This window comes from Oryctolagus cuniculus, chromosome 16 (assembly GCF_051225735.1).
Source record: "Oryctolagus cuniculus isolate XC-2025 breed Fujian yellow rabbit chromosome 16, ASM5122573v1, whole genome shotgun sequence".
Taxonomy (NCBI): domain Eukaryota; kingdom Metazoa; phylum Chordata; class Mammalia; order Lagomorpha; family Leporidae; genus Oryctolagus; species Oryctolagus cuniculus.
In genome coordinates this window covers 64250443-64268305 of record NC_142882.1, presented here as the reverse complement: position 1 = coordinate 64268305, position 17863 = coordinate 64250443, and the positions used below count along the sequence as shown (strand labels likewise).

Below are 17863 nucleotides of genomic sequence, written 5' to 3'. Positions count from 1 at the left end.
CTGTTGCTGAATTCCCTGGCCAGGGTCCTGGCATGGGGAGAGGTCCTGGGACTCTGCCAGAAGGGCACTGGGAGAGGGGAGCGGGTCCCGGTGGTGTGGGGCAGAGAGGAGAGATGGAATGACCACTGTGTGCAATTTGGAAGCTTCCAAAGAGGAACTCCTGCTGTATGCTGAATAGCGCTTGTGGGTTTGACAGACAGAGGAGGGGGCAGGGGGAGAGACTGAGGCACAGTGGAGGGTGGGGTGAGGGGTGACGGGGTGATGGGAAGAGAGGCATTCTAAGTAGAGGAACAGCATGTGAAAAGGAGTTTTGAGCGAGCTCGACCTTTTGGGAGGGATTGTTCCTTATTACTCTTCTTGTTTTTGTTTTGGACTGGAGGTATTAAAAACAACTATGCTCCACTCTGGGAATGATTAATTCAGCTAAAATCCCATTATCGCCCAGGGCTGTCTCACAGCCATTTCAGCGCCCCGGCCGGGGGTCCGCATTTCCAGTGTTTCCTTGATCCAGTCTCCAGCGAGTGTTTGCTCACCACATGCCTCCTCCTCAGATTTTCTCCTAGACTTCACACTTTCAGTGAGGAGTCCTTATCCTGGGCCACTTGCATTTTATTCATAAAGGATCCGAAAAGGGGAAACAAGAAGAGCTGTGAACTTAGCAACAGCTGAGACATGTTACTTTTAAAAAAGAAACTAAATATTTGTTTTTTTCATCAAGTATCAATTACCCAGTTGCAACTTTAATCTATTTAGAATTGTAGCTTTTAAGCCAGCCTTCATCCTCTTTTTTTTTTTTTTGACAGGCAGAGTTAGACAGTGAGAGAGAGACAGAGAGAAAGGTCTTCCTTTCGTTGGTTCACTCCCCTAATGGCCACTATGACCTGTGCTGCACCGATCCGAAGCCAGGAGCCAGGTGCTTCCTCCTGGTCTCCCATCCACATGGGGATATGCCGGGGCAAGTGCAGGGCCCAAGTACTTGGGCCATCCTCCACTGCACTCCCGGGCCACAGCAGAGAGCTGGACTGGAAGAAGGGTAACCAGGACAGAATCCGGCGCCCAAACTGGGACTAGAGCCTGGGGTGCCGGTGCTACAGGCGGAGGATTAGCCTAGTGAGCCACAGCGCCTTAAGCCAGCCTTCTAAACCACAAAGAAAATAAAAAAGCTCCAGGAAACCTCTGGGTGTGGTGCTCTGCCCACTGAATTCACAGTGCTGCTGCATCTCAGCACGGGTTAGCACCTGGCCTCACAGATGGGATGGTTTAATGATCACTTGGCGATAAGCAAACCTTTATAGCAGGGAACTCTGAGGACGCACCACAAAGCTGAGCGAATGGCTGGAGCTGGCAGTGAGGAAAGGTGAGAGGGGGCCTGGGAAGCCAGTGGGACCATGGTGCGTGAGCCTTGTGTTGGACAGCATGCAGCAGGTATGGGAGGGGGCTGCTCTAAGGGACTAGAGCTAGAAAGAATAGCTGCATAGACATTCAGAGATCTGTCTTGCTGGGGGTACAGGAGGGGGTGTGTGGGCCAGTAAGGATTTGAGGTACTGGCCCAAACCTTCCCATGCATTTCATAAATTAGGTCACTGTTTGGGCTGACTTGAGAAGAAAACTGTTGTGGTTATAGGAATGCCTCCATCTTCTCTTGCTTTATTTTTCCACTAATAGATTTTATTTATTTTTTAAAAAGATTTATTTTATTTATTTGAAAGAGTTATAGGGAGAAGTAGAGATAGAGAGAGGTCTTCTTTTTTTTAAGATTTATTTTATTTATTTGAAAGTCAGAGTGACACAGAGAGAGGAGAGTCAAAGAGAGAGAGAGAAAGAGAGAGGCCTTCCATCTGATGGTTCACTCCACAAATGGCTGCAACAGCCAGAGCTGAGCAGATCCAAAACCAGGAGCCAGGAGCTTCTTCCGGGTCTCCCATGTGGATACAAGGGCCCAAGGACTTGGGCTGTCCTCCACTGCTTTCTTAGGCACATTGGCAGAGAATTGGATCAGAAGTGGAGCAGCCGGGACTTGAACCAGCGCTCATATGAAATGCCAGTGCTGCAGATTGGGGCTTTAACTTGCTGTGCCACAGCACCAGCCCCTAGATTTTATTTTTTAGAACAGTTTTAAATTCACTGAAAAGTTCAGTAGATAGTCCAGAGAGTTCCAATATATACCCCCACTTCTAGTTTTCCCTGTTACCAACATCTTGCATTAGTGTGGTGCATTTGTTATAAGTGATAAACCAGTAGCAATCTACTGCTATTAACATGGAGTTCAATCTTTGTGTTGAACATTCTGTGGGTTTTGATGGTTGCATCAAGTCATATAATCCACCATTACAGTTGCATACAGAATCATTTCATTGCCTTCAAACCCCTGTATACTCTACCTATTCCTCTCCCTCCCTCCTCCTGGTCTCCAAACCTCTAGCACCCACTATCATTTGACTCTCTCTATAGTTTTGCCTTTTCTAGTGTCATAGAATATGAATCACATGGTGTGGTACAGGCTTTTCAGACTGGCTTCCTCCCCTTAAAAATATACCTATAACATTCGATCATGTCTTCTGTGGTCTATATCTTTTTCCTTTTTATCACTGAGTAATAGCCCATTGTGTATTCTATAGGTTGTTGAACTACTCATCTATTGAAGAATGTCTTGGTTGCTTCCAAGTTGGAGCAGTTATGAATGAGGGGGCTGTAGACATTCACATGCAGGTTTTTGTGAACATACATCTTAACTCATTTGGGTAAATACCTAGGAGCATGATTCCTGGAATGTATGGTAACACCATACTTAACTGGGTAAGAAGGTACCACACTGTCTTCCAAGGTCACTACACCTTGCTTTTTCATTGTGCACATGACTTTAGTTTGGGAACAGGACTTAGAGATGACTTGTTGAAAATTCAGATAATACTTCAGGTGTAGCATTCTGACTCGAAAAACTATCCAGAGAAGTGTGTTGTCTTGGATGAGAAGCAGGAATGAGGACCAGTCTAACGGTGTCTGTTACTATAAGGACCCTCACTGTTTACTTAACCAGAGGTCAGGGTGTGGGTAGCTTCAGATTCATTAAGTAGCTCAAGGATGTCATCAAGGACCCAAACTCTTTCTCTCCTCCACTATCTTAACTAATATTTGCCATTTGTCTTTTCCTTGTACTTCATAATCTCAAAATGGCTGCTAGAGAACCTACCATCATGCCCTCAGACACTTAACAGAAAAAAGAGGAATGGAAAATACCAGCAGCTCAACTCTTACCTTTTCTGCTTTTATCAGGAAAGTGGAAGCCCTCCCAGAAACCCACAGCAAATTTCCTCTGTGGTTTTGGCACCAGATGGGTCATGTAGTCACCCTCATTGCATAGAGGCCAGGAGACAGCTTTTTTGAGTGTCTCTAATGTCTGCTCACAGTTCCTCTCTGTAAGAGTGTTCTAGGGGCCAGCACCATGGTGTAGTGGGTTTAGCTGCTGCCTGCAGCGCCAGCATCCCATACAGGCAGCGATTTGTGTCCCCATTGCTCCATTTCCAATTCAGCTCCCTGTTAATGCATCTGTGAAAACAGTGGAAGATGGCCTATGTCCTTGGGTCCATGTACCCATGTGGGAGAGCTGGATGAAGCTCTTGGCTCCTGGCTTTGGATCGGCCCAGTTCTGGTCATTGTGGCCCTTTGGGGAGTAAGTGAGCCAGCAGATAGAAGATCGATCTCTCTGTCTCTCCCTCTTTCTCTGTAACTCTGCCTCTCAAACAAATAAATAAATCTTTAAAAACAAATAGTATTCTAACCCTTAACCAGGCCTCGCTCATTTATCTAGCGGAATATTGCAGGAGCTACTTGTAACTGCTTGCCTCATTAGGTGGTTTTTTTTTTTTTTTTTTTTTTTTTTTTTTTTTTTTGACAGGCAGAGTGGACAGTGAGAGAGAGAGACAGAGAGAAAGGTCTTCCTTTGCCGTTGGTTTACCCTCCAATGGCTGCCGCGGCCGGTGCGCTGCGGCCGGCGCACCGCGCTGATCCGATGGCAGGAGCCAGGAGCCAGGTGCTTTTCCTGGTCTCCCATGGGGTGCAGGGCCCAAGCACCTGGGCCATCCTCCACTGCACTCCCTGGCCACAGCAGAGGGCTGGCCTGGAAGAGGGGCAACCGGGACAGAATCCGGCGCCCCGACCGGGACTAGAACCCGGTGTGCCGGCGCCGCTAGGCGGAGGATTAGCCTAGTGAGCCGCGGCGCCAGCCTAGGTGGTTTAAATACATCTTGTCTTCATCCATTGTTAGACTTATGTCTGAGGCCCCTGTAGCAAAAGACAAATTAACAAGAAAAAAAAGCAAGCAAATTCATTTAAGTTTTATGAGACACAGGAAGGTTCATAAGGAAATGGGGACCTGAAGGTATAGTTGGAGATTTGTGAGTATTCCCGCGTAGGTGTGTTGAAGAGTGGAAAGTTGTGGGGCAATCTGCCTGGATCAGAGGTCTGATGTGATGGTCAAAGACCCAGGAAACCGTAGCAAGGGCTGTTTGGTCAGATTCTTGTCGTCTGCTGCTGGCTGCCTCAGGGTGTAGGGAGGACGCCTCCCACATGAGGGAGAGGTCAGAAACCCCTGCTTCAGGGGAATGTCAGAAAAATTCTGAAAGGAGAAAGGGCAAAGGGAAGGGGAGAGTGGTCTTCCTGCCTCTGCTGTTCTCTCAAATGCCACATTTCCATGCTTCGGGCTAGCAGGTCCTGAACCCCATCGAGGGCCCTGTGTCCTCTGTGAGATGAGAGCTGCGATATTCTGTCCCTTTCAAACTGTGTTGATGGAGCTCCCTTTCCTGACGTGAGCTCTTAGGGGTCCCTGCAGGCAGGCAGAGTGCACGTAGAATGAGCTGGGGTGCAGCGAGCTGGGCTCTGGCTTGCCACGTGTTCCTGGACAAGCACACCTTCACCGCCAGCTTCCTCCGAGACCAGGTTCCCTTGGAGCAAGGGCCTCCAGCTACAATGAAGGGCGAAAGCATGCAGTTAGGTGGACGGCTCTTTCAATCCCGAGTCAGACTTTTGGACCAAGATAGGCAAGGCGATCCGGTCCCTCCTAAGTCCCATGCAACATCCATGGGATTTTGGCCGTGAAAACGTTACCAAATGCCCACTTTGGGGCAGCGGTTGGAAGAAAATTTGTTTTGTCTTTTGTCCTGAGGAAGGAAGATGTCCTTTGCTACTTTGAAAGGGGTTTAAATCTTAGTTCTTCCTGGGCACGGATGTAGTCTGGAGAGAGGAGATAAGATGAGGGCCAGCTGTCTGCCTGGTACTCCACAAATGATCTTTCTTGGTTTCCTCACACTCAATCTATCAAACGTCCTTGAGGAACTGGGAAGGGTGAGCTGTTTGCTTCTGCCCTGTCCCAGTTCCCTTTTGTGTTTGTGTGAAACGTGTGGACTTTTCAGGTGGGCCTTTTATACTGCACGTGGTAAACTCATCCCTCTGTAGCAATGTTCAGTTGGTTTCAGGAGTCTGCAGTTACTAAAATCTAAAGATGTTCCAGTGCCTCCTACAAAATGGTGTAGTATTTGTATATAATCTGCCCACTTTCTTCTGATTTTTTAAATCACCCCAGGGTTGCTTATAATTCCTAATAGAATGTAGAAAGTTGTTGGACTGCTTTGTTCAAGAAATAATGGCAAGAAAGGAAGTCTGTACCTGTTCATTACAGATGCATTTTTGTTTCAGAATATATTCAATCTTTGGTTAAATATGTGGATGAGGAGCCTGTGGCTACAGATGGTCCAACTGTATTTCATTTTTGCTGGGGAAATGTTGGAGGGTTTTAGAATATATCTTAGTGGAAATGCTTTGTAATAGGCACTTAGGCCCTGAAATGTCAGGATAGAAAAATACACGGAAAAAAATAGCCAAAACTAGGTCTGTACTTAGGATACATCTGAGCCACGTGCAGATCATCAGACAGCACTTGCTCACTTAGTACTGAGGTGCTTTTCCTGGAAATAGCTGTGTTTATTTACTTAGCTGATGCAGCACTAGGCCTGGAAAGCCATCCCGCCTCCCTGAATCTGGGGGAGTGGAATCAGTATCAGTAGATTTTCTATCAGGAGGTGCCATGTGGGCATTTGGTCTAGTAGTGTTAAGGGATGCCTCCAGCCCACCCTGGAGTCCTTGGGTTCCAGCTGTGACTTTGCTGCAGTTTCCAGCTTCCAGCTAAAGTGCACCACAGGAGGCAGTGGTGATAGATCACCTAATTGGATCCTTGCTGCCCATAGGAAAGACTTAGACTGAATTCCCAGATCCTGGCTTTGTCCTGGCCCAGCCCTAGCTGTGGCATTTGGGGAGTGACCCAGTGGGTGAGAGATTGCTCTACTTCTCATCTATTTATATATTTCTTAAATAAATAAAAAAATTTCAAAATTTTTAAATTAAAAAACAGCCGATTTATCTTAAGGAAATACAGACTTAGTTTTTGATTTTGTTTTCATGTGCTGTTTGGGTGGGAACTTTATGAATCCACAAGGAGTCTGGATGCCCTATCAGCTTCGTAGTGCTTGTGGCACTCTGTCTTTAGTTCTTTCTGCACCCTTAAAGGGACTACTGCCCTGACAATTCTTAATCCTCAATCTGCTGTGACATAAGATAGGAATAATACTGTATTCTCACTCCACTTAGTGACATAACCTCCTCCACCTAGAGTTGTTGAAAAGAGTAAATAATTTCACCTGCAAATTACTTAGTACAAAAAGATATTTCAAGAATGCTAATTGTCTTTCCTCTGTAGGGATGTGAGGAGTGCCGGTTAACCTGACAATGGCAGAGCTTTTCATTTTGTGATGAATGTACAGGTCTCTGGATGCATTTGGCTGTAGCTCTGCCACTTCCTAGCTATTCAGTAAGACACAAGATAAATGCTATGCTGTGTCGCTGAGCCTACAGAGCCTCTCGGCTTCTTCCTGTTATAGGTGGCAGAGGGTAATGTCATTCAGAAAGGTGTTGAGTATTAATCTACCGGAGCAACAAGATGCAGTGTTCCCGTGTCCCCCTTTCCCACACATTGTACAGTGGCTGCTATGCAAGTGTAGCTGTCCCTCAGTGTAAGGCCGCCACAAAACATACCAAACACCGGAGTAAGGGAAAGTGTTTATTGGAGGAAACCCGACAGACTGGAGGGAAGGGGCGAAGAAGGAAAAGAGGGAGAAGGAGAGCGTAAGAGAGAGAGAGAGAGACAGAGACAGAGATCAGAATACGGAAAGAAAGAGAGAGACATGTGTTCAGGAACAAATCCTTTTAAAACTTCACTTCCGGGCAGGAAGGGAAGTAGGAGCAGCGAATACCATTAGGATGGGGGTGGGGCTGACACGGGTGGTTGGGCCTTGTGGCCACCTGACTTCAGCAATGGTGGTGGGGTAGAGCCTAGGATGGTGTCAGGGTGTAGATCGCGCCATAGATAAGGCTGCACCATCTTCCTAACACTCAGTGTTCCAGGACTCCCTGCAGATAGCAAAATCCGAAGATGCTCAATGCTCTGTAATACAATGGTGTAGTGTTTGCACAGAACCTATTCACATCCTCCTGTACACTTTGTCACTTCTACATTTAATACTCAATGCAGTGTAAATAGCTGTGATGTTATACTGTTAGTGACAGAGAATAAAGTCTACATGTGTTCAGTACACATGCAGTTCTTGTCCCCTTGAATGTTTTCTCTCTGAAGGGAGTTGACTGTGTGGATGTGGCACTGACAGATACAGAACACATAGAGACGAAGGGACGGTTGTGCTTGATCTCACCTCTCAGCCTGCAGTGGGCTAGCATTCAGCTGAGGTAGAGGAATGGTCCATGCCTGGTGCATGGTGCTTCTGCTCAGGGCTTCTTGAGAATGGGTTCCAGGTACCTCTAGCAAGAACTCATTGGCTAAAAGCTGTTATGAGCCTGGGTGGGCTTTGACATCAATGCAGGATGGATCAAAGATTACCCAGAATGTGTAATGTCCTTACCTTTGGACTGAGGTGTCTCCTCCATGGAGGAAGAGAACTCCTGCAGGCTGCCGAGGGAGGGACCCACTTAAGGATCCCAGCAACAGATTATCAGGCAAGCCTTTGGCCTATTGGACACATAGGATACCTGTGGGGTTGCTGTCTCTGGTCCCGCTAAGCTGTCATGGGTATGTACTGCAGAGACAGGAGCCTTGAAGGAACCCTTTCTGGGCCTCTTGGGAGTGAGGGGGACCTCACATGCAGGATGCAGAGCTGGTGATCCGGTCTAGCAGAGGATTACATCAAAATGCCCCAGCTAAGGTCATCCTGTGTGCATTTCCCATGAGTGACTGATGGGTGATAATGAGGCAGAGATACTGTGATGGAATGATAACCGCTGTTCACAAGAGCCAAGATGTTCTCTGTTGCTCCATCCTTCCTTCCTTTTTTTTTTTTTTTTTTTTTTTTTGGACAGGCAGAGTGGACAGTGAGAGAGAGAGAGACAGACAGATTGAAAGGTCTTCCTTTGCCGTTGGTTCACCCTCCAGTGGCTGCCGCAGCCGGTGCACCGTGCTGATCCGAAGGCAGGAGCCAGGTGCTTCTCCTGGTCTCCCATGGGTGCAGGGCCCAAGGACTTGGGCCATCCTCCACTGCACTCCCTGGCCACAGCAGAGGGCTGGCCTGGAAGAGGGGCAACCGGGACAGAATCCGGCGCCCCGACCGGGACTAGAACCCGGTGTGCCGGTGCCGCAAGGCGGAGGATTAGCCTTGTGAGCCGCAGCGCCGGCCTCCATCCTTCTTTGTGATTTCCTTAGAGAAAGAAACTTTAGACCTTCGGTTTCCTTGCATAGAGAGTTCTTCCTTTGTTTCAAGCGTCCAGGAATCATATGCCAGAAGGTGAAGAAAATAAAGCAGAAAGACAAGCAAGGTTGGTGAAGCTATCTCTTTTTGGTTCCTACCCGAGTTTGCTTATCCTGGTTCTTGAATTCAGCAGCAAAGAAAGCTTCAGAAGAAAGAAAATATGAAGAAGGAAAATAAAATACATTTAAATGGATAGATTGAGTTTTCATTGGAAAGAAATTTTAAAGTCCTGAAGGATAGGAAGGGGAAATTAAAAACTGAAAATACTCACCTTACTTTTAGGTGACCAAGAATAGAGCTTAGGGGCCATCTGCTGCTTTTTCATGTGTTTATACATAAAACTTAATAATGCTGGGGCACAGGTAAAGATAGTACATATTCACTCATGTCTCATGTGTTGGGCACTGTATTAGACATTGTACACGTGTGCATTCATCTAATTCTCACAATAGCCCTGTTGAAATGTATATTATTGGCCATGTTGGTGAGAAAATTTAGGCTGTGAGAGATTCTGTGGGCTTCTCAAAGGGAAATCACTGGCGAATGTGCCGGAGGGAGTCCAGCGGCTGCTGTTCCTATCCCTGCTCACGCGTGTGGTCGCTGCTGAGTGTGTCTGCTTATGGCTGCCTTTTCTGACCATCACTTTCTCTCGACATGTTCCTGATACATGTGATCCAGTTATGAGCTTGAACATTCCACCAATTTTCTGTCAAGCCTTTGATAATCAGATTTTCCTCTTTTGAGTATATTTTTTAAGTGTTGTTGTTCGAAAGAGTGGAATTTTTTTGTTTATATATTATGTATTTTCATTGTACTTGAAAGATAGTGAGCTGTCATCCGCTGGTTCAATCCCCAGATGTCCAGAAAGACTGGGGCCGACCTGGGGGGTTGAAGCCAAAAGTCAGTAATTCAGTCTGGATTCCCACTGAGCCATCACTTGCTGCCTGTCAAGGTCAACATTATCATGAAGCTGGGGTCAGGAGCCAGAGCTCGGTATTGAACCCAGACACTGGGATGTGGGATGCAGGGTCTCAGTTGGCATCTTAATCATGAGGCTAAATGCCAGTCCCTCACATTTCTATGAGTCATGTTTTTTAGCTTTTTGAAACTTACACATTATGCAGTGTTAGAGGCTATCACATACTGTCTGCTGTTTAATCTTCATTTGACTCCTCTTGTATGAGTTTATCTTCATCTCCATTGTACTTTGGAGGCTCATAGGTGCTTACGTGACTTAATACAGGGTGGACGGTGAGTAACATCAAGGCCATGAGTGAGCCCAGGTTTATCTGAATGAAAACCATGCTGATGGCACTTTACAGTGTCACCATGAAAACTCACATGATTCTCACCAGGGAGCACAATGAGAAGGACTGTGAGGTGTCCAAAAGAAATGAGATTAATGAAAAGAAGAAAGAAATGAAAGAGAAAAGGCTGGCATTACCTACAAAAGAATTAGGGTACTCCTTCAGTTTTCCTCCCCATAGAGAAACAAATAAAGTAGGCAGAGTGATTATGCAGTTGTTTGCATTCATTGCATCATTGCAAACATTTTATTTGAAAACCTGCATCACCTACTTCATATCTGAACATTTGCTTATCAGGTATGTGTAGAAAATTGGAGTAAAATAAGAAGTTAACAGAGCTGTTTGCTTTCCATTAACAAAACAAACAAGCTGTTGAGAGAGGAGGAGAAGAGATATCATTTCTTCTAGGCTCTGGCCAAGCACTGAGTTCTCATCTTTAAATATGTAAATTCACAAGTATTGAAAATATGAACAGGCCCCAAGTTTAGCTTTTTAACACCCTGGAGTGTTTGCAGTTTTTCTCAAGGATCTCATGAAGTTCTGAAAATAAAGTTGGTTATAATTTACTTAAATATGGGAGGGGTGTGCTGTGAAATTAAGTCAACAATAGGCTGCTCTAACTCCAGAATTACTGGAAGTGATTAGGGATATATAAGTAGTGGGTGGCAGAGAGAGAGAGAGGCAAGGATGAGCAAGTCTAAAAACTCTGCATGCTCACTTGCTCTAATACTGAAAAAGCTACTCCCATCGATGTTCACAATAATCACCACAGTAGGTAACACTGGGAAATCAAATGTGATTAAAATACTAGGGCTGAAACTCAGCATGCCATGATATCCAACCATGACTGCAAACTTTGTCCTTGAAACATTCTAGTAACAAGGATGAGTATAACTTCAGTAGGGGCCGAAACTGAAGACATTGGGAGTTTGTGTATCCGAGAGTGTCAAGTTACCTGCTCTGCTCCTGTTCTAGGTCCTGAACAAAGGCACCTCCACCAGCATGCACTCAATTCAGAAGCCATTCTGCCCCACTTCTTACAGGCCTGCACAACTTGGTGCAGTTTACATTTCTTTTTTTTTTTTTTTTTTTTTTTTTTTTTTTTTTTGACAGGCAGAGTGGACAGTGTGAGAGAGAGACAGAGAGAAAGGTCTTCCTTTTTGCCATTGGTTCACCCTCCAATGGCCGCCGCTGCAGCCGGCGCACCGCGCTGATCCGATGGCAGGAGCCAGGATCCAGGTGCTTCTCCTGGTCTCCCATGGGGTGCAGGGCCCAAGCACCTGGGCCATCCTCCACTGCACTCCCTGGCCATAGCATAGAGCTGGCCTGGAAGAGGGGCAACCGGGACAGAATCCGGCGCCCTGACCGGGACTAGAACCCGGTGTGCCGGTGCCGCAAGGCGGAGGATTAGCCTATTGAGCCACGGCGCCGGCTCTGCAGTTTACATTTCTATGGACTCCCATCCCTCTTTCCTCTGAACTATCCCGCCCTAGCTTGAGCCTCATGAGCCCTGGCTTGGAAGGAACTGCAGTTGTCTCCGGACAGATGTCCTGGTGGACCTCACTGTCCCTCCCTTCCCCCCTCTTCTCCTTCTGCAGATGGGTCCCTCTCAGGTTGTTGTAAGCATGTCTGCATGGTCGTGCCACTTGGCTTCCAGCCCTTCGTGGGTTCCCACGGATGCAGGATGAGGCACAGACTCTGGACATTCAAGGTGTTTCTGATCTATCCTCTGTCTACTCATTTTTCAGTCTTCCCTCTCTTCTAGCTCACCTTTGCTCACAGTCTAACTTAGGGTCCTAACATCTACTTGCAGTTCCTGAACGTGCCATGCTGTGTGGAGCTGTTCCTGTGTACCCTGCATCCCTGTCAACCCGGCCCAGGTCAGGTAGCTCCTTCTCTATACTAACCTTTAGCTGTATAATTAAAATATTTCTCTAAGAGACCATACCCTTTTTTGGGACATGGTATTCTCCAATATATATTGGTGTCCCTCTCCTAACAGAGAGAAGTTCTCCATACATGTTTGTGTCATGAAGGATTGAATGAAAAGAGGCCTTTCTTGTATGAAAAAGTCAGTGCAGCTCATCTCCATTTAGGTGTAGAAAATCAGTGTGAAGAGACCTAAAGATATTCCATTATTTAACCTGAAAGCACGTCTTCTGTCTTCTCTCCTTCTGCCTGCTCTATTCCATCTCTGTAAATGTATCTATAAACCAAGTGCCATTGCCATCGTGTAGTTCCCTCCAATGAGGAGGCAGAGCAGGGGAACTGGGCATGGCAGACAGAGAAGGTGCAGACCAAGGCACACCCCAAACCCTGCCCAGTCAGCCTGTCCTTGGGGTAGTAGGCCAGTCTTTCTGGATCTGTGGAGACCGGAACATAGAGAAAACGAGCTGGGGAAGAAAATAACAGTGTCAGCAATGGGACAAATAAAAACCAGGCACCACTTGATAGTATGCAAGGGAAAGGATGCAATTCACTTCTCTGATATTTCCTGTTCAGAATGCATGATCTGAATCCAATCAGAGGACACATCAGACAAACCCAAATGGAGGGACATTATACAAAATACTCAGCCTGCCATCTTCAGAAATGTCAAGGTTAGAAAAATCAGGGGAAGACTGAAGGATGTGTTCTGGATTGAAGAAGGTGAAAGAGACAGAACAGCTATAAGCTCCGTAGGGACTCTGAACTGGACCCTCTCACTGTAATATGCATTATTGGGGCACTTGGCAAAGTTTGAATGGTGCCCAAGGAATAAACGGAACATGTCTTAAATGTTAAATTTCCTGATTTTGGTAGTGATGTGGCTATAAAGCAGAATGCCATTGTCTATAATAAAAGTATCCTAGAGTATTAGCAGTGATGGGGCATTGGGTTGGTCACTTAACTTTGCAGTGATTCAGGAATAAAAAAAAAAAGGATTTTTGTACCATGTTAGTAATTGTTTTGTAAATTTGAAATTGCTTCAGAATAAAATTTTTTTAAAAAGACAAAACTCAGTGAACACTCTTGGGCTTTTGGTGAGTTGCCCAGATGAGCTGTTCTGCCTCTGCTGAGGGAATGTGGACAATAGGGTCTTGATAGACTTTGCAGTAAACTGGGGGCATGGCCAAGGACAAACCTGCATCCTATCTCAGCAGATGTCCTTACAGGCAGCGTTGTACCAGGAGAGCGCAGCTGTGTCCCAGGGGCAGGTGCAACTAGCGGGTTTCCAGGGACTGAGGAACGAGACCCCCGTTTGGTGATTTACGCCGGGAAATGTAAGGAAGGCCACTGGCGCCCTTTGTTGAGCATATTTCCTCCCTGTAGGCAGATTTCCAGGGGCACCAAGTCCTCATCCAGATGCTTGTTGAACGTGGAATCATGGTGAGAAGGCAGCCAGGTGGAGTCCTCCATCCTGCACTGGAGGCTTGCCCTTGGCAGTGGGACGTGGAGATGTGAGAGTCTTAGGCAAGCCTCACCTCCATGACAGAGCTGTTGTGGCCCGGCAGCTTCCAATCTTTGTTTATTTTTTCTGCTGGTCCCATCTTTATTTCTCAAGATATGTTCTTTCTCTAGAGAGGGTGGCAGCTTCTACTAGGTTGTTGCCAACTTGTGCTGTCGGAGAGCCTCATGGACTCTTGAATGTCTTTGCGGGTCTGTGATTCTCTGTTGACTCATTCTGGGTTGAGCCTTCATGCTGACTCTCAGAGGCATGTACCACTGCATTCAGGGTCCTTAGAGACCCCTTGCCGCTCTGTAGAACCTGAGGGACCACCGGCTGCATGGGTACTTCCGGAAGGCAGCGTGGGCTCTGGAGTAGCAACTTCCTTGTATGTTAATTTATTTTTAATGATTTTTTTGAGAGACAGAGTTACAGAGAGAAGTCTTCCATCTGCTGATTCATTCCCCAAATGGCTGCATCAGTCAGGGCTGGGGCCAGGCCAAAGCCAGGAGCCAGGAGCTCCATCCAGGTCTCTTAACGTGGGTAGTGGAGGGCCAAACACTCGGGCCATCATGTTCTGCCTTCCCAGGTGTGTTAGGGAGAAACTGGACAGGAAGTGGGGAAGCCAGAACTTGAACTGGCACTCACATCAGAAGCTGGTGTCACAGTTGGCAGCCTAATGTGCCACAACACTGGCCCCCTGTTTATTATTTTAAGTATGGAGCCTTGTACAAGGAAGGGGAGGTTTTTAAAAGCTTACCTTGGAATATTGTTAGCGTTCTCTCACTTCTCTGATTTGCATATCCTCTTTCAGAGATTTAGCCAGAATAGGTTTATTTCTCTTTGGAAGAACAGTGTATTTCCCTTCAGTGAGCCAGTGTTCTCTGGGTCTTTGGTGCAGAAAGCCCGTGCAGGGCTGCTCTGTGCACAGTGAGATTACACTTTATTTTCTACAACGGAGCATCCTCTCCATGGGCAAACCCCGCCCTCTACTTCATCCTGTCTTTCCTAGGTTTGCTGGTCTCTCTTGCACAGGTGGCTGTATCTCTTCTCTTAGGCCCCCTGGCTGCTTAGCCCCGGACACTGGTTCCAGATGGCTCCTCATATAAAAAACAGAATGAGCTCCTATCTGCTGATTCACTCCCCAAATGGCTACACTGTCTAGCACTGAGCCAGGTTGAAGCTGGGAGCTGGGAGCTGGAAAATCAATTTGGATCTCCCTTGTGGGTGAAAGAGATCCAATTACTTGAGCCATCACCTGCTGCCTCCCAGGTGCCCAGTAGTAGGGTGTTGGAATTGGGAGTGGAGATGGTACTCAAGCCCAGGCACTGCCCTATGGGACGTGGGGCTCTAATGCCATCTGTAACTGCTAGCCCAAATGCTCGCCTTTACAGCTTGTTTTCAAAGAGCTGCCTGAAACGTGGAATCTGGCACTCCATTAGGCCAGAGCTAATTGTTAGAGACTAGCCAAGAAGGTCTGGGTCCTTCAGCGGGTAACAGAGGCCTTGGGGGCTATCTGGCTTAAACCCTGTGTGCGTTCTTTAAGGGATTTTTGGAAAGGAAGTACATTTACAGACTGGTTGACACTGGTCTAACATAGTGGTCCTCAGTTTAGTGTAATTTTCTATTTTGTTTTATCTCCTACCATCTCATTATAAGGTCTCTCATAGAAATACCTTCATCATTAACCATCCCTGTCCAGAACATACCCGATTTGACGTTTCTGTGCTGTGGACATTAAACCAATGAGGAACCCCTCTTTCCTCTTCTGTGTGTTCTTCTAAAAGTGTCCCTTCTCGAGGGGTGCATTGACTTCAGCACTTGGTGGGCAGAAACAGTAGCTTTGAGGCTGGGCTGGGAGTGCCCAAGAGACTCAGAGAACTTGGTTCACATTTGTAAATAATAATCATAACAATAATAATAATCCCCTTCAGAATGCACTTTGGCCCTAGTCTTTGCCATCTGTTGGATCTTTTCCTGGATCAGGGTCCCAAAGTTTATGGAGCAGTTAAAAGGCTTAGAAATAGAATCACTGGGTGCCTTGCACCACCCCAGAACTCTGTCAAGAAGGCTGACCTTAGGTGTGGCCCCTCAGACTGTGAACCCTATTGCACCTCTTTTATTTGTAGTTTAAAACAAAGCAAAACAGAATTATGTGGAGCACATGCTATTCAAAGCAGGTTCAGCCTGAGGTCTGCTTAGGGGCCTGTAACTTTAACTTTGATTTTGTCTCTAGGTCTCTGTGCCTCTGGGAGTTAGGGAGGAAAAGAGGTGCTATCACGAGAGGTGCTCCTTGGGGCACCCTGCTAAGCTGTGCCTCTGTCAGGTTTCCTCTTTGATGGAAAGAGTTCTGCCCTCCTCGGCTCTGCCAGCGTTCTCCTTGCTGAGGGTGCGTGGGCTTGATGTGAAACCGATCACTCTCCCTGCAAGTGGTGCGGGGTTGACAGCTGTGCAAGGAAACACTGGCTGTCAGGGGCTTCCGTCCCGGCTCAGTCAAGGCACTGACATGTTGCTCCCAGTGACAGCTGCAAGGTGTGGATTCACAGAGAGGACACTAGCGCTGAATGCCAATTACCATACTAAGTCTTTACAAAGTCTGCGTCTCCTTGTCTGTGGTGCATTGGTACAACTTGGTGCTGTGATAGCCGATACCTGGCATTCTCTGTTACTAATATGTCTAAGGAAGTGATTTGCAGAATGAGGGCACAGGTGACAGATACGGCTTCACTTCTTGGGAGATGAAAGTGCCCGGGAGTCTGCTCTGAATTTCAAGAGGAGAGAAAGGCAAGTGGAATGGGGAGCTCTGTTAGGCTTTGGAAATTGAGTGACACCTGTAAGGCTGTGGGGGACATGGATTTCTATTTACAATGATGGAGTTTTGTTTGAGAGAGCAGCACTCAGTAATGAGGGAGTAGCATGTGAGGCAGAGTTACAAAAGGGTCCCGGACGCCCATGCTTCGTGCCTTAGGCACACATCCCTTTAGGGCGTGGTGGAGGCATTCTGTTCTGCTACACTCTAGACAGCGTCTTTGCTGGGGGATAGGCGGATTTCCTGTGCTCTACGCTGGCTGTCAGGATCTGGGGACAAGTGCCCCTTACTCTGGAGCCAGAGCTATCATGGGTGACTTTTACTGCTCCACAAGGTGGCAGGATGGGAAGTTTGTCTTCCAGCATGAGAATTCATGATTTAGACTTGCAAACCTGAGGTGTTTCAGCAGTGGATTAAAGTGCACAGATTTCAATGAACCACTTCATTGGTGTAGGTAGAGGAAATACACCTCGGGCCACATCCCCATTAGCACAATGGAGGGGAGCTTTTCAAAGCATTACTTAGCACTGTTTAGTGCCTTAAAAAAATAAAATCCTGCTTTTGAACTCTGAAAGTCTTTTTCTCTGTACACAAAGGAAAGGTTTTATATGGCTGTTTTTTGCTTAATGTGGGCTGGTTATATTTTGGCTTCTTTGAAACCCAGTGTGAAGGCTAAAATTCAGCTTTGTGGAGAAGTAGGAATTGCTGGGCTTTGGTTGTGCTAAATTAAAATGACAAAGTACAGATAACAGGGCACGGTGGTGCCCGCAAATTAGCCCTCTCTCATTTGCTGCTATGGAAAGTGGTGCTTTTGTGTTGCATTGTAATTTCTTTCCCCGAATTAAGGTTTAAAAAAGAAGGTCTAGTCTGCTCAAAAGAGAAAACCTGAAAGAAGCAAAGCTTTCAGGATTGGAACAGCCCGTGGCTCCCCGTACTCAGGGACTTGCTTGTGGAAGTCCCGCTTTCAAAACACGTACGTGACATGGTTTTATTTTTAGAAGCCACACTTGTGAAATGTGTGTTGGGTTATTTTGTGAAGTCCTGAAAGGTATCTGTTTGCAGAGATGTTGCTGACATTCAGAGCGCATTCTGTGCTGCACAGGTGGCACCAGCAGTTTGTCTGGTTTCCTCTGTGTGTGTCGTTGTGGTGGGAGTGCACTTCGGATGGGTGAGGGGATGAGGAAGGGCAAGGTTGCTCTCCCATGCTTATGTTTAGTTCTAGGTAACGGCCAGGAAAACCAGATGATTCTCCAGGAACAACCATGCCATGCCCTAAACTGTCATCCTGTATTCCTTTCTCCCTGCCTCAACTTCCCAGGGAGCCGAAGTGTCGTTCTGCAGCATGTGATAGTACATCTGGCACTGTTACCTTCAGATGAGGCCTTAATTCCTCTGTCCTCGTGCTCATGGCTCATTTTGCACTTTGACTGTTAAGGGGGAATGTTTTCCAAAGTGTGCTCCATACGTTGCTCATAAATGTGATGTTTAAAAGGTTCTGCGGGTGTATAAATTGGAA

At 46.7% G+C, this 17863-nt stretch overlaps 1 protein-coding gene across 11 annotated transcripts in view; it reads left to right on the top strand.

Moving 5' to 3' along the window:
• ELMO1 (engulfment and cell motility 1) overlaps positions 1 to 17863 on the top strand; it is a 574098-nt gene that overhangs the window by 49956 nt on the left and 506279 nt on the right. Inside the window, exon 2 of one of the 11 annotated variants that reach the window (XM_089316117.1) lies at positions 11925 to 11991. The exons of 9 other annotated variants lie outside the window; for them this stretch is intronic. The gene's annotated coding sequence lies outside the window, so the exon portion shown is untranslated. Of the gene's footprint in view, positions 1 to 11924; positions 11992 to 17863 lie in introns of those variants that run through there. One more of the 11 variants, XM_089316112.1, reaches the window with a different exon arrangement.